The 15,289-nt window shown below is 31.7% G+C and overlaps 1 protein-coding gene and 1 pseudogene across 2 annotated transcripts in view; one reads left to right on the top strand and one right to left on the bottom strand.

Moving 5' to 3' along the window:
* The window catches only part of GRID2 (glutamate ionotropic receptor delta type subunit 2), a 1,791,455-nt gene that overhangs the window by 1,099,543 nt on the left and 676,623 nt on the right, over positions 1 to 15,289 (top strand). The gene's annotated exons all lie outside the window — the stretch shown is intronic.
* Positions 14,765 to 15,186, bottom strand: LOC116419887 (annotated as a pseudogene).

Genomic DNA, 15,289 nt, shown 5'->3' on the forward strand with positions numbered 1-15,289 from the left:
GTTTTATCAGTATCCTCCCCCTCCTGCTCTTTCTTCTTTTTCCTTATTCTAATATGTATGTAATTCCTTAAAGCCAATTGTATTGTTATAAGTTTTATATATATATATATATATATATATATATATATGCATTCTAATGTTTCTAAGAGTCCACCAATTTCCTCCCAACTTACAATCAAACTTTGTTTTTTTTATTAGCCTGACTATGCTTTTTACATACTTCCCTTGGGGTGGGGAAGGCTCTTTTCTAAGCCTTTGTCCCATTTCAGCTGAAACACTAGTTTAATCTGTAATCTGTAATCTGTTTCCTGCTTGTCTATTTTTATCCTCACCCTATTTCTGGGGGAACTTCTCCATTGAATTCATGATCTTGTCAGTAAAATTTAGTTCACATTTAAGGCACCAAAATGTATGTCCTGGTTAGTTTCTGGAGGTCTCAGGACCAGCCTTTATTTCAGCAGAATAATAACCACAACAATAGTCAGGAATAAAGTCCAAAGTCTTTGGACTTTACACAGTCCCTTCACAGTCTGTATTCTTTGCCTGGGACTGAAGCTATGAAATTATTGATATTTCTCCCTGCAATCTTAACCCTGGGTTTTTATTCACAAATCTAACATTTCTCATGATGTATTCTGCATATTAATTAGATAAACAAGGTTATGATATGTGCTTTGTTATACTCCTTTTCCAATCATAAATCCATATTCAGTTTTAACTTGCTTCTTGGCTTGCATACAGGTTTCCCAAGAGAGAAGTAAGATGACTTAGTACTCCTATTTTTTTTAGGTCTTATATCTTAATTTTTAGGTTATACATGTATTTTCATATTTCACATATTTATGTATTTCATATTGGGAGAGAAAATCACAACAAAAGGGAAAAATCATGAGAAATTTTTAAATGGAAAAAAAAAGTGAAAATAATGTGCTTCACTCCATATTCAATCTCAATAATTCTCTCTCTGTATGTGGATGGCCTTTTCCATCCAAAGTTTATTGGAGTTGCCTTAGATCACTGAATTGCTGAGAAGAGCCAAGTCAATCATTATTGATTATTATATAGTATTACTTTTGTAATGTACAGTGTTTTCCTGGTTCTGGTCACTTTACTCAGCATCAGTTCACTTAAGTATTTCCAGATTTTTCTGAAATCAGCTTGCTCATCATTCCTTGCAGAACAATAATATTCCTTTATATTCAAATATCTTAATTTATTCAGTTTTTCCCCAAATGAGGGATACCCACTCACTTTTCAATTCTTTGCCACCACAAAAAGAGCTGTTGCAACATATGGTTCCTTTTCCCCTCTTTTATGATCTCTTTGGGATATAGACCCAATAGTGACACTGCTGAATCAAAGGGTATGCAGTTTGACAGTCCTTTGGGCATAGTTCCAAATTGCTCTCTAGAATGGTTGGATTGATTTCCAACTTCACCAATAATAGATTATTGTAGAAGGCTGAAACTCCGAAAAGGTATGCTTGAATCAGACAGCAGAACACTTAAGACTACCTATTTGATGTGAGATAATGGCTCTATATACATATTTAGATGAGATGGTGATGTGATGGCTCTCCTCACGATTGGTGCTTGCTGAATGATTGGTGGGGAGATAATCATAGGCAAAGATTGGAGAGCTGGGGAGAGAGAATTCAGAAGCACTTGGCTACAGGAAGAGGAGTAGAGAAGCTGGAGAGTCCAGACTCCAGAATCAAGGATACATCTCTGGCAAGCCACATGGAAGCTTCTTCTCCTTCAGTTCTCCCCTTAAAGACCAAGAACTTTGATTAATCCTGACTCTGACTAATCCTGAGGCCCTCCAGGGAGCTAGTCAGGCCATTTCACACTACTGTCTCCTATAACAATTAGCCAATCTAATATCTGTGAAGTAGTAGTACTTTTATTTCTTTGAGGACTTGTCACATTTTCTTGTGATCCACATAGTCAAAGGATTTAGTGTAATCAATGAAAAAGAAGTGAATGGTTTTCTGGAACTCCCCTGTTTTTTTCCCCCCATAATCTAGCAAATATTGGTAATTTGGATCTAGTTTCTCTGCCTCATCTAAAACCAGCCTGCTATTTTGGTAATTTTTGGTTAACATATTCCAGAAGCTTAGCTTGCAGAATCTTAAACATAGTCCTCCTGGCAGGTAAAATGGCTGCAGTTGTTCAGTAATTTTAACATTCTTTGGCTTTGCCATTTTTTATATTGGGATATTAATTGACCTTTTCCAATTCATTGACCAACTGTTGAATTTTCCAACTTTACTGGCATATTAAAGCATAGCTCTTAAACTTAGGAATTAGTACCATTTAATTAGTATTAATATAATACACAAAGATATCTTTTTATTTTTCTAAATAATTTCTTATAATTATAGGTACTTTAGGATGGATTAACTAATGTATATTTGATACAATTGTTAAAATGTATTGAATTCTTAGAGATAAATTTAAATTTATGTTTGCTAATTTACTTATAAAGCTACATTTCCTTGTGAAATTAGTTGTCTTCTGAATACTGATAATTAGCCAATTATGTGAACTTTCAAATTTTAAACCATCTCAAGAATGGAAGTTAGCTTTCGAAAAAATTCTATTAAGGTATGGAATGTTGTGGACATACACAAAATTCTTTCCTTTTTCCACTTTACTGCTCATAAAATGTAGCCAGTAATTTACAAGAAAAAATTCACACAGCATTTCTATTTTTCAGGATCAACATTTTTATTTTTCAGCATTATAGCTGACAGCTGGCTATAAGCATCTGCATGTATACATCAGTATTGTACACCCCACTTTGACAATGAAGCTTCCTAATCCAAACTGAGGCTGTGAGGATATTTATTACCATGGAAAATAACACCACTCACAGGCAGGAAAAGGTGGCAACAAAGCTACTTGTGCCACAGGGAGTGAAATAAATAAGGATTCAGCCTATTCTAATAGAATGAAAAATAGAAATGATGATGACTAATAATAACTCAGATGTGTGGTTGACTCATTCTTTTCAAAAAATGTACAGAGGATTGTTTTATTAAAACATTTTTTATCTTGAACTTTCAAATAACAAAAAATCATTTTATCATAACCTCAGACTAAGTGTAGTAACCAATAATTTATATGATCATTGATTATTAACAAATGAAACCAAATCAAAACATTTATTAAAAATTTAATCTGTACCCAGTATACTGTTAAATATTTCAAAATATCCAAAGGGAACTTTTAACTTGGTATTTGCCCTCAACAAGAGAAATCAAATAATTAGAAAAGGTACCAAAATAATTTATATATATATAAAACACCTTCAAGGGTTCAAAATTGAAAAGAGAGACCACAGTTTAACATAGGGTAGTTGAGACATTCTTTATAAAGGATATCTAATCTACTTATTCAATGCCTTACCAATCAAATTGCCAGAAAATTCCCTTATAGAGCTAGAAAAAATAACAATTCATCTGAAGGACCAAAGGGTCAAAAATTTCAAAGGAATCAATGAAAAAAATTCAAATGAAATTGCTATACTAGATTAAAACTATACTATAAAGCAGCAGTTATAAAGACCATTTGGTACTAGCTAAGAAATAGAGTAGTTGATCAGTGTTATAGTTTAGGTTCACTAGATGCAATGGTCAAAGTGTGTACACGCACACACACACACACATATATATATATATATATATATATATATATATATATATATATATTTATGTAAATGTATGTGTGTGTGTGTGTGTGTGTGTATGTATAGTCAATATAGTCAAATTTAGTGTTTGATAAACCCAGGGATTCTAGCTTCTGAGATAAGAACTCACTATTTGATAAACATTGCTGGGAAAATTGAAAAATGGTATGGCAGAAACTAAGTATTGACCAGCACCTAACACCCTATACCAAGATAAGGTCAAAATGGGTTCATGATTTAGACATAAAGGGTGATACTATAAACAAATTAGGAGAACAAGGGATAGTCTACCTCTAGGATCTATAAAGGAGGAAGGAATCTATGGTCAAAGAAGAACTAGAAAACTTTATTCAATACAAAATTAATAATTTTGATTATATTAAATTAAAAAAGGTTTTGTACAAACAAAACTACTGAAGCCAAGATTAGAAGGAAAAAAGAAAACTGGGGAAGATTTTTCACATATAAGGGTTCTGATTTCTAAAACATACAGAGAATTGACTCTAATTTATAAGAATATAAGCCATTCTGCAATTGATAAATGGTTAAAGGCTATGAAGAGACAGATGAAGAAAGTTAAGCCATTTCTAATCATATGAAAAAAAAATGCCCTAAATAGCTATTGAATTAGAGAAATGCAAATTAAGACAATTCTGAAGTACTACTATACACCTCTGAGATTAACTAAGATGAAAAAAAAGATAATGATAAATATTGGAGGGGATGTTGGAAAAATGGGACATTTAATACATTGTTGGTAAAGTTATGAACCGATCCAAATATTCTGGAGAAAAATTTGGAGGTATGCCCCAAGGATTACTAAGTTGTACATGTCTTTTGATCCAGCAGTGTCTCTCCTAAATATGTATCTCAAAGAAATCATAAGAAAGGAAAAAGGACCCACATATGCAAAAATATTTGAGTGGATGCCCATAAACTGGAGAATGACTAAGCAAGTTATGATATATGAATGTTATGGAATATTATTGTTCTATAAGAAATGATCAGCAGGTTGATTTCAGAAAGATCTGAGGAAACTTACATAAACTGATCCTAAATGAAAAGAATAGGACAAAGAGAACATTATACACAGCACCAATAAGACTATGTGATTATCAACTCTAATGGACTTGACTCATTTCAATGAGGTGATTCAGGACACTTCAAATAGACTTATCATGGAGAGAGCCATCTGCATCCAGAAAGAGGATCCTTGGGAGCTGAATATAAATCCCAACATAGTATTTTCACATTTTTTGTTGTTGTTTGCTTACTATTTTTATTCTTTCTTGTTTTTTTCCCTTTTTGACTTATTTTTTTTCTTGTGCAACATGATAAATGTGGAACCATGTATAGATGAATTGCACATATTTAACCAATGTTAGATACTTGCTGCCCAAGGAGGGAGGTAAAGAGAGGGGAAGAAGAAACATTTATAACACAAGGTTTTAAAAAGGTGAAAGTTGAAAATAATCTTTGCATGTATTTTGAAAACAAAAAGCTATTATTAAAAAGATTACATTAGGAAAAAAATAAATCTAAAGTATACAAAACAATAGCAATGTTGAGATGATCAGCTGTAAATGTCTTTGTTATTCTCAGAAAAACAATGATCTAAGACTAATCTGAAGGACTTTGGATGAAAATTCCTCTCCATATGTAGAAAAAGAACTGATTGTGTCTGAATAAAGATTCAATCACACTCTTTTTTTTAAATAAATAAAGGATATCTGATCCCAAATAAGGCCTGAAGGATTTATTCAGAAACAGTGAGACATTTCAGACATGCTTATAGCAAATGAAGGAGAAGAAGACATTGAAGGAACATTAAATCAAATAATTGATTAATATAAAAAAGCAAAAATGTTTATATGATAGTTTAAGATAGAGAAGGTCAAGATTTTTCAAAGCTTTGACTATAGGGCAAGAGTTTGTAATTTATTTTTTAGTCAAAGAAGAACATTATATCTACATCTGTATCCAGGAGAGTGATAAAATAGAAACAACATTTTATAAAGATTAATTCAGTTATGGCATACAAAATATAATTATGGATGTAAAGGAGGAAAGAAACATCAGATAAGGAAATTATTGTTACAGCAATTGTCACATAATGGAAGTATTACTCTGTGATATATTTTATAGAAAATAATTATTTAATAGATCATGAAATAGAGGAATCAGGCCACAATGATCCTAAGATTTAAAACCTTGGTAAAAAAGAAAATGTGTCTTCTAATACCTGAACTAAAAAGAATATCTGTATTTAATCCTAGGAAATTATATTGATATTTATGGAAATCTCTAGGTAAAAGATTCAGTCATTTATTTCAATAATGCATTCCAACTGAAATGGTTTTATTCTATATAAAACAATAAATGAACTCTGAGATTGAGAAAGAATAACATTGAAGATGTGATATTTCACTTAGATTTGGTTCAAAAATAATTTATATCTCAAATTAAAAATGTATGCTTTATCATATCTCATACCATATATTTCACATCATATCATATCATGTTATGTCATATTATATCATATTCTATTTTATTTTATGCTATGCTATGATTTTCTAATTACAACTACATGGGCACCATGCTGTAGAACAAGTTTATTCATTTCTTCCAGTTGGAATACTGGATAATTAAAAATGATTATCATATTCTTTCTTCTTCTGACCTCTTCCCAGCTAAATCTTTTTTTTTCCAGGCTTAATATCCTTAATATTACTTCAACTAATTTGTATTTAGCATGAACTAAAGGGATTGTATCATTCTTTTGACTCTCCATTGAGTTTTATTCAGTTTATTAGTTTTTCCTAACTAGCGTTGCTCTAAACAGCATTCCCGAGGTGATCTAACCAATGATAAATGTAAGATTCATAAACACCTGAGGAAAAAAATGGCAAAACCTTGAGAATGAATAGTTGGATGAAAAATATGTAGAAAAATATGAATTGCAAGTACTAAACCTCGGGTCCCTCATTATAGTTACATTTAATGAAGAAATAATAAAGTCCTCAAAATATATCAACTAGCTAAAGAGGTGTAGTATAAATGAAGATTCTAGCTCAATGGTGACAAAATTGTGAGAAAGAAAAGTTCTTTAATAATAAGGAAATCATTAACAATCTAATATATTTTACAATCTAATAGGTCAAAGGGAGTGATAAAAGACCATCAGACTTTGTTTCTCTAATTAGGAATTTGGAACACTTTGTCTATTTATTTGGTTTTCTTTGCCTTCTATACCAGTCCATGTTTTTTTCCTATAAAATAACTCTTTAATGACATAAAATGGGAATTTATATTTGGATGAATGAAAAACATTTAACAAGTATGTATTAAGTGTTGAGAACATGTAAAGAATGGATAAAAGAGTACAAAAACAAGACAGACCTTGCCTTTGAGGAATTTACTATAAATATTAAAAGAACTGGCATCCAGGAGAGGATAGTATGATCTAGGAAGTCATAAAGATGGTAAATGTAATTCTAGGTCAGTCAGTGGATATAATTTTTCTAGAGGTAAAAGAAAAATTGATTTGGTTGCAGTCTTCAGAGTAGAAAGAGAGAAAGAAAGAAAGCAGTGAAAGCAGTTTCCAGTAAACTAAAGTAGAAAATGGTCATGCTGAAGATGAGAATGCACACTGATGGGAAAAGCTAAGCTGAGTTAGCTACTATAGGATTATCAGAACTTTCTGATCTGCAAAATGTGAAGAATAGAGTTACTATAAGAATCTCACAGAGTTATTGTACAGCTCCAATGATATAAAATGTGTCATAGATATCAGTTATTGTTAAATTGTGGCTGTTTTAAGGCAAGTATAAGAAAGTACATTTTTTCGAAAATCGCATAATCTTCCCATTCTTTCGCAGTATGAGTTGAATTGTTATATGTTACATGTTCTCGGCACTTTAAAGGTTGACATTTCACTAGAGGATCCGGGAAGTCCTAGAGAAGAGCAACAAAAATTATTTGAATTTGTAAAACAGATCTTGTGAGGAATTTTGATGATTTAGTCTTTAAAAGATAAAACTGAGGAGTGACAACTGTGTTCATATATGTGAGGTTATTGCCAAAAGGATGAGATTTTTCATCCCTATTGAGAAGAGAATAAGAAAATGAACCTAGAGTTCAATCAACATGACTTGAATGAATTCCTGACTAGAAATGTGGTTTAGTTTTAGAGAACATAGAAATATTTTGTGCATACAAAATCTGGAAGATTTCTGGTACTTCACCAGTACAAATACATTATGTCAATATTTCCAGAGAAAGGATAAGAGTCTACTTATCCCACAGTCATTGAACATCTAATATATATATAAAACACCAAATATCTAGTATATGGAAAGGACATTTTTATTTTTCCAGGATTTACAAAAGATAAAATAACTTTGATTATATGAAACTAAGAAACTTCTGCGTAAACAAAATTAATGAACATAGAATAGGAAGGGAAACATTCTATAATGCACACCACACTTATCATGTTTGTTGATTTTATACTTATATAGTCATTTATAAATATATATATATATATATATATATATATATAAATAACAAATATTTCTATGTAAACACATATGAATTAAACAATAGATAAGGGATGAACAATACAATAAGAGAAATGAGCATTCTGACATTTTGTTTCATATCTTGTAAATAGTAAAGATATCACAATCCTGGATAAGGTTGTGGGACAATAACACATTGTTGGTAGAGCTGCGAATTAGTATAAACATTTTGGAAAGCAATTTAAGATTATGGACTGGTAGGTGGTACAATGAATAGGGGACTGGGCCTGGAGCAAGGATGATTCATCTTCCTGAATTTAAATCTGGCCAAAGACATTATTAGTTGTGTGGCCCTTGGTAGTTAAATTAATTATGTTTGTCTCATCTCTGTAAAATGAGTTGTAGAAGGAAATGGCAAACTACTCAAATATTTTTCACATAAAAATCCCAAATAGGGTCACAAAGAATCACATACATGGCAATAATTGAAGAGTAACAAAATGTTCATATGCTTTCACATAAAAATTGCAATGCTAGGCTTATATTCTAAAGAGGTCACTGATTGGAAGAAATCACATACACTGAAATATTTTAGCTGCATTTTTTGTGATGATAAAGAATTAGGAGGAAAAAGATTCTTTTTGACTAAGGAATGGCCAAACTATGGTATATTAATGTGTTAGAATATAACTTGCTGTAAGAAATTATACCTATAATGAATACTGAGAAACATGTAAATAGTTTAATGTAAAAATCTAATTTAGAGAGAAGTAAATAGAACTAAGAAAACAGTATTCACAATGACTACCACAAGGTAAGTAAAAAGAACAAAAAAAAATCATAAGTGAAGTTTGCAAAATTACAAAGAAATCACTGAAAACATACATACATGTATTGTGTGTTCTTTAACACAATGATACATAGGAGATGTTACTTCTACTACAGTAGTAGATGTATACATAAATACATATATGTACAGAGGGGGTGGGACTAAAGAGAGGAATAGAAACGACTTGTCAACCAGTCTATACTGGTGCAATTATGAACAGAAGACATTTTTATTTTCCTATTCAAGTACTTCTTTTCACTGAAAAATGTTCAGATATGCTGTATTATTCGTGAGTGCCATAATCCCTGTCAGGTTTTTTTTTTATTGTTAGTTAGGACAAGTCTGTGCAAAACACTGATTTTATTGTTGTTTTACATGTGTTTGTAGACTCATGCACCTGTACAATTTGACATGCATTAGGCATTCAAAGCAATATGTCCAAGTCAGGAGATTATTGATTTTGAGCTGGAAAGGCTTGTAGAACAATTTGGTTAAAGTTTTTGATTTTAGAGATGAGAATATTGAGTCTCAGAGAATCTAAGTAAAAGGTTGATCAAGGTTACAGAAGCAATATTTATTAGGGCTGGGATTCAAATTTAGATTCAACAAATCCAAACCTAGAAATGTTTTATACTGTACTATAATGTTTCTACTCTATGAAAGATTTCTAGTTAATATAACATATTCCTTATAATGTAAATATCATTTGAAATGACAAAAATAGTCAGCATAGCAATTTTAAAATAGTATTTCATTCGATCCTCATAACAATCCTAGAAAATAAGTGCTATTATTATGTCCAATCAAGAGGTAAGAAAGCTGAAATGGACAGAAGTGAAATCATTTGCCCAGAGTCATAAAATAAATATTTAAGGCTGTTGAATTTTAAATTAGGTCCTCCTTACTTAGATAGGGCTCAACCCTCTATGTTTTATATCCACTAAAATCTAGAATCTTTTTTGTCTTCTAGATTTTACATCTACCTTATTTTTAATTGTTTATATAATTTTGATATTTAAATGTTTTAAAACTTACCTTCAGAAATATCTTACTTCCTTTCACAGTAGAGAAAAATAGTGTTTTCAACTCAATAACCTTAGAGATATTCAATGAATTTGTAATGAGGCAATTAAAAGGTTGAACATAATTGCCTTTTTAATCAGTTCAAAAAACAAATTCACTACAATGGACATTTATTAAGCAGTAGTGATGTGCAAAACACTGTGCTACTGCTAAAATTTGGAAAGAAAGTCAGCAAAAAAGCATTTATGGTCATTATTTGAGAAGAAATAAATCAACTTCTTCATCAATGATTCCACATCCTGACAAGTGGAAACTTTTCACACACTCTTTTGCAGTCTTATATTAAAGTATTTGCATTTTATTCAGTCCATACTGCATAACACCAAATATTGACATTCATATTAAAACATTCCTCAGCAGCAAATTGACAAAACTGACAATCAGTAACTCCTCTTAGGGAAAGACACATTTCTTTTTCTTTTGACTTTGCCATTCTCTCCGGTCCCACACTGTAGAAAGAGGAATAATAATATCATGGGTACTATAAGAAGGTAGATACTGAGGGTACATATTAGGACTGCCATCAAGATTAAGGAAAACCCAGGTTCAAATAGTGCTTCTGATTAATTCTGAGCTTGTGATGATCCTAGAGAAGATATTCCTTCAAGAACAAAGAAACTTTTCTACTGTTTTGTCTATTCACAAGGGTCAGACAAGTATACTCAGGAAATTTATCTGGCCAGAATGCTCCATACTGGGAACAAACACTTTCACAGCAACTACCACCTCAGAGTACAGGAATATCAATATTCTAACAGGATGTCATCAAATAGGGAGTCTATGTTGTTGTTGTTGTTGTTGTTTTTGTTTTTGCTAAGATGTCTCTGCTAACAGTCTCCAGCTACCATTGCTGCTCCATAGGGAGGAAATTAGCCAGTTGTTTAGTTTGATATCACCAGGGAATGTCTTTGGCTCTTTTGTGATACAACACTTCCATTGCCAGTTATACCAGCCAAATAACTAGAAACACCCTTGGTCATTGTCCTGCTGTTGTTCTGAATACTTCTCTAAATTCTTTATACAGATATATGTCAGAGATTTTGTAGATTGGTACCAAATCATTGCAATAAAGTGAATATCATAATAAAGTGAGTCACTTTTTTTTTTAGTTTTAGTGAAAATAAAAATTTTGTTCGTATTATATGGTAATATGTAAAGTATTTAATATTATAATGTCTAAAAAATGTACATACCTTAACTAAAATATTTTGTTGCTAAAAAAAGGAAAAATGCTAACCATTTCTCAAGCCTTCAGGAAGTCAGAATCTTTTTGTTAGTGGAGGGTCTTTTCTTGATGAAGATGGTTGGTGACTGCTCAAGGTAGCAGTCTTGGGATGTCTGCAGCATGTTCTTAAAATAAGACAACAATGAAATTTGTTGCTTCATTTGATTCTTTCTTTCACTTGAATGCTTAGAGGACACAATATGGTTATTAGTTAGCTTATTATACACACACACACATGCAGATATGCATATGTATATATATATATACAACTACCTAAGATTATATCATTTAGGCTTTCAGTATTAAATTAAATTAATAATTAAATTAAAATATTCTAGTATTCCAAAATATCCTGATTCCTAGTTAATTGCCATAATTGATTCTCATGTTACAAAAAAGCAACTTGTCAAAGAGAAAGATATCACAAGGTCTTTCCCCATCCTTTGTTAACAAAGATTGCCAACTTAGCTTTATTTAGAAGATACCATGAATTTTGAAAATCTAATTTTTGAAACAGTCCCATTATTACCTTTTTAATATTTATTTCTGGTTAGTATTAGCTAGTCCTGAGAAAAGGAAATACATTCAACTATAAATAATATGCCACTATCTCTTTCCTTTTGTTCTTATCAGTTAGCTTTTCTTAATAGATTCAGTTGTTATACTATTTGGTGTACATGAATTTAATAATAACATTTTAATCACATCTTTAATGAAGCTTCCATATTTATTTTATCAACTATGAATCTTTGTATTTGTTTTATCTAATATTAATATAATTCCTACTTTTTTGTATTGACATGAAAATTGTATACTTCATTCCAATGTCTCCTTTTTCATTCATGATTTATCTTTGTTTTTAGATACATCTTGCAATATTTTAGTTTTTTAATTCATTATGACATTCTCTTTTATTATTCTTAAACTTTCTTAATCCAGTTTTGATTCATTTAATCCATTTGCACTTATGGTTTGTGTTTTTTCTTCCATTTATTTATCTTTTGATTTTTTTTAACAACTCCCTCTTTTAAGTCAGCATTTTGCTTCTAGGGTTATTTTTGCTGATAATTGAACTCAGTATACTAACATAGGTTTTTTTTTTCTCTTCTTTCTATTTCTATGCTATCAGAAGTTATTAAAATTATTTATCTTTACCACCACTCTAACTACTTTTAACTCTTCACTCTCCCCATATAGATATATATGGTTCAAAATCCTGCCTAAAACTTGATTTCTTATGCCATTTACTTTTGACAAACTTTTCCAAATCATAATATATTTTGTTCTCCTCTTCCTTATTTCTACTCCCATATAGATATACTCTTCTGAATTATTTTATCTTGTTCATAGACTATATAATTATCTGGTCCTTCAATATTCTCTCTGTGTCTCTTCTGGAAAATAGGGCTTCTGGAATGCAAAAGCTGAAAACCCTCCTGAATCCCATTATTGAGTTAGAAAAATTATAGATTTGAATTTACCCTCACTTCCTTTTATATTTCTTTATTTATTTGGTTTGGCTTCTGGTGGATTGTTTAGCTTTTGGAGGGAGGGTTGCTAAGACATTTCTGCTGTACCTGACTTCTAGAAATATTAGTTCATGAAGGGTCTTCTGGCATGGTAATAGTCACTGTATGCTGAGTAGTGGAGTCCTGTGCCATACCACGCTTTTATCTAGGCCTCTTGCCTTTGAATACTTCCTAATGTACATTCCTCCTTCTTGAATGTTGACCACCCTCATGTAGTTATATAATTCATTGCCTTCCTAACATCTACAGCTCTTCTACATCCCTTTATACTACCTGAGAAACTGAAGTAATTATAACTTCTTCTTTGTTCACATACGGGTCAACCCAACACACATCTATAATTTCCTCCTATCTATTGCCTTTCTTTTGCTGAATTGAATAATTTCCCAGTCTATTCATAACTAATAGCCTTTTTCCTGGCCCTTTATAAATTTTGTTACTTGACAATAATAATCTGAAATGGAAATAGTACATAGTTTTTGCTCCAGCATGATTCATGCATTTGATAAGTTGGTATTTTACGATCTGTTTTCAAAACTTCTATGTAGGCTGTTGGCATTTTTTCTTTTAATATGGCATTCAGTATTTGTAATTGATCATGTGATTCTGGAAGACTCATTGTCCTTAATTGTCTCTTCACACCCTGGATTCAAGGTCAGACTTATTGATTCTTGTGCTTATTCCAAGTTATTTAATTTTGCATTTTTCCCTGCCATGGGAAGGTTTTCAGAATCTCTATCACTTTGGACAGACTTTCTATTGGGTATCCAAAGCTGTCTGTGCTATTGTTTCTTATTATTTTTTTTCTTTGAAAGTTTTAGTTTCACTTTCCACACAAATTAAGTCTGATCTAACCAACTGGAAAAATATTAAATGCTCTTAGATTGGGTGAACAAATATAATAAACATGACAATACTACCTAAACTAATCTATTTATTTAGTGCTATACCAATCAGACTCTCAAAAAAAACTATTTTAGTGACCTAGAAAAAATAACAACAAAGTTCATATGGAAAAACAAAAGGTCAAGAATTTCAAGGGAATTAATGAAAAAAAAAATCAAATGAAGGTGTCCTAGCTGAACCAGATCTAAAAATTATATTATAAAGCAATCGTTACCAAAACCATTTAGTATTGGCTAAGAAATAGATTAGCTGATCAATGGAATAGGTTAGGTTCAAAGGACAAAACAGTCAATAACTTTGATTAGTGTTTGACAAGCCCAAAGATCCCAGTTTTTGGGATAAGAACTCACTATTTGACAAAAATTGCTGGGAAAATTGGAAATTAGTATGGCAGAAACTAGGCATTGACCCACACTTAACTCCATACACCAAGATAAGGTCAAAATGGGTTAATGACCTAGGCATAAAGAATGAGATTATAAATAAATTGGAAGAGCATAGGATAGTTTACCTCTCAGTCCTGTGGAAGAGGAAGGAATTTATGACCAAAGAAGAACTAGAGATCATTATTGATTACAAAATAGAAAATTTTGATTATATCAAATTGAAAAGTTTTTGTACAAACAAAACTAATGCAGACAAGATTAACAGGGAAGCATTAAACTGGGAAAACATTTTTACAAAGATTTTGATAAAGGCCTCATTTCCAAAATATACAGAGAACTGACTCTAATTTATAAGAAATCAAGCCATTCTCCAATTGATAAATGGTCAAAGGATATGAACAGAAAATTCTCAGATGAAGAAAGTGAAACTATTTCTAGCCATATGAAAAGATGTCCAAGTCATTATTAATCAGAGAAATGCAAATTAAGACAACTCTGAGATATTACTATACATCTGTCAAATTGGCTAGAATGACAGTGAGAGTTGGGAGCTAGTCAAAGAAGGCCCTGAGGCCCTAGTATACAGATAGGTGGTGTTTGTGATGGCAAATACAGGCCTTTGAAGGGGCCTGGAAGTTCAAAACAGTATTTATTTATCCAGCTGGTACATGATTATGGGGACAGAGCTGGGGTCTTAGTATATTTGTGGGTATTTTCACTCTGAAGACTTGCTCTTCTCCTGCCACTTCTGTCTTGCCAGCAAACGCCATTCCCACTCAAACTCTTTCATGTGGCTCACATAGTCTTGATGCTCGCTGAGGACCCAGATGTGTTTCTCTTGGCCACAGGCCAGGAAATTTGGAAAACTGTCCCGCTTACACTTGAGTAGTCGGATGAGATGGTGTGCACAGTAATCCCACTGTTTCAGCAATAGCTGTTCATCATTCATTTCCTGCTGTGTGGCCACCATCACTCGCTCCTTGCGTCCAGGGAAGCCATAATGTGGAATGTTGGAGGAGATGTGGGAAAACAGGGACACTGATAAATTGTTGATGGAACTATGAATACATTCAGCCATTCTGGAGAATTTGGAACTATGCTCAAAAAGCTATCAAACTGTG

The sequence above is a fragment of the Sarcophilus harrisii genome, chromosome 6 (genome assembly GCF_902635505.1).
Source record: "Sarcophilus harrisii chromosome 6, mSarHar1.11, whole genome shotgun sequence".
Lineage (NCBI taxonomy): Eukaryota > Metazoa > Chordata > Mammalia > Dasyuromorphia > Dasyuridae > Sarcophilus > Sarcophilus harrisii.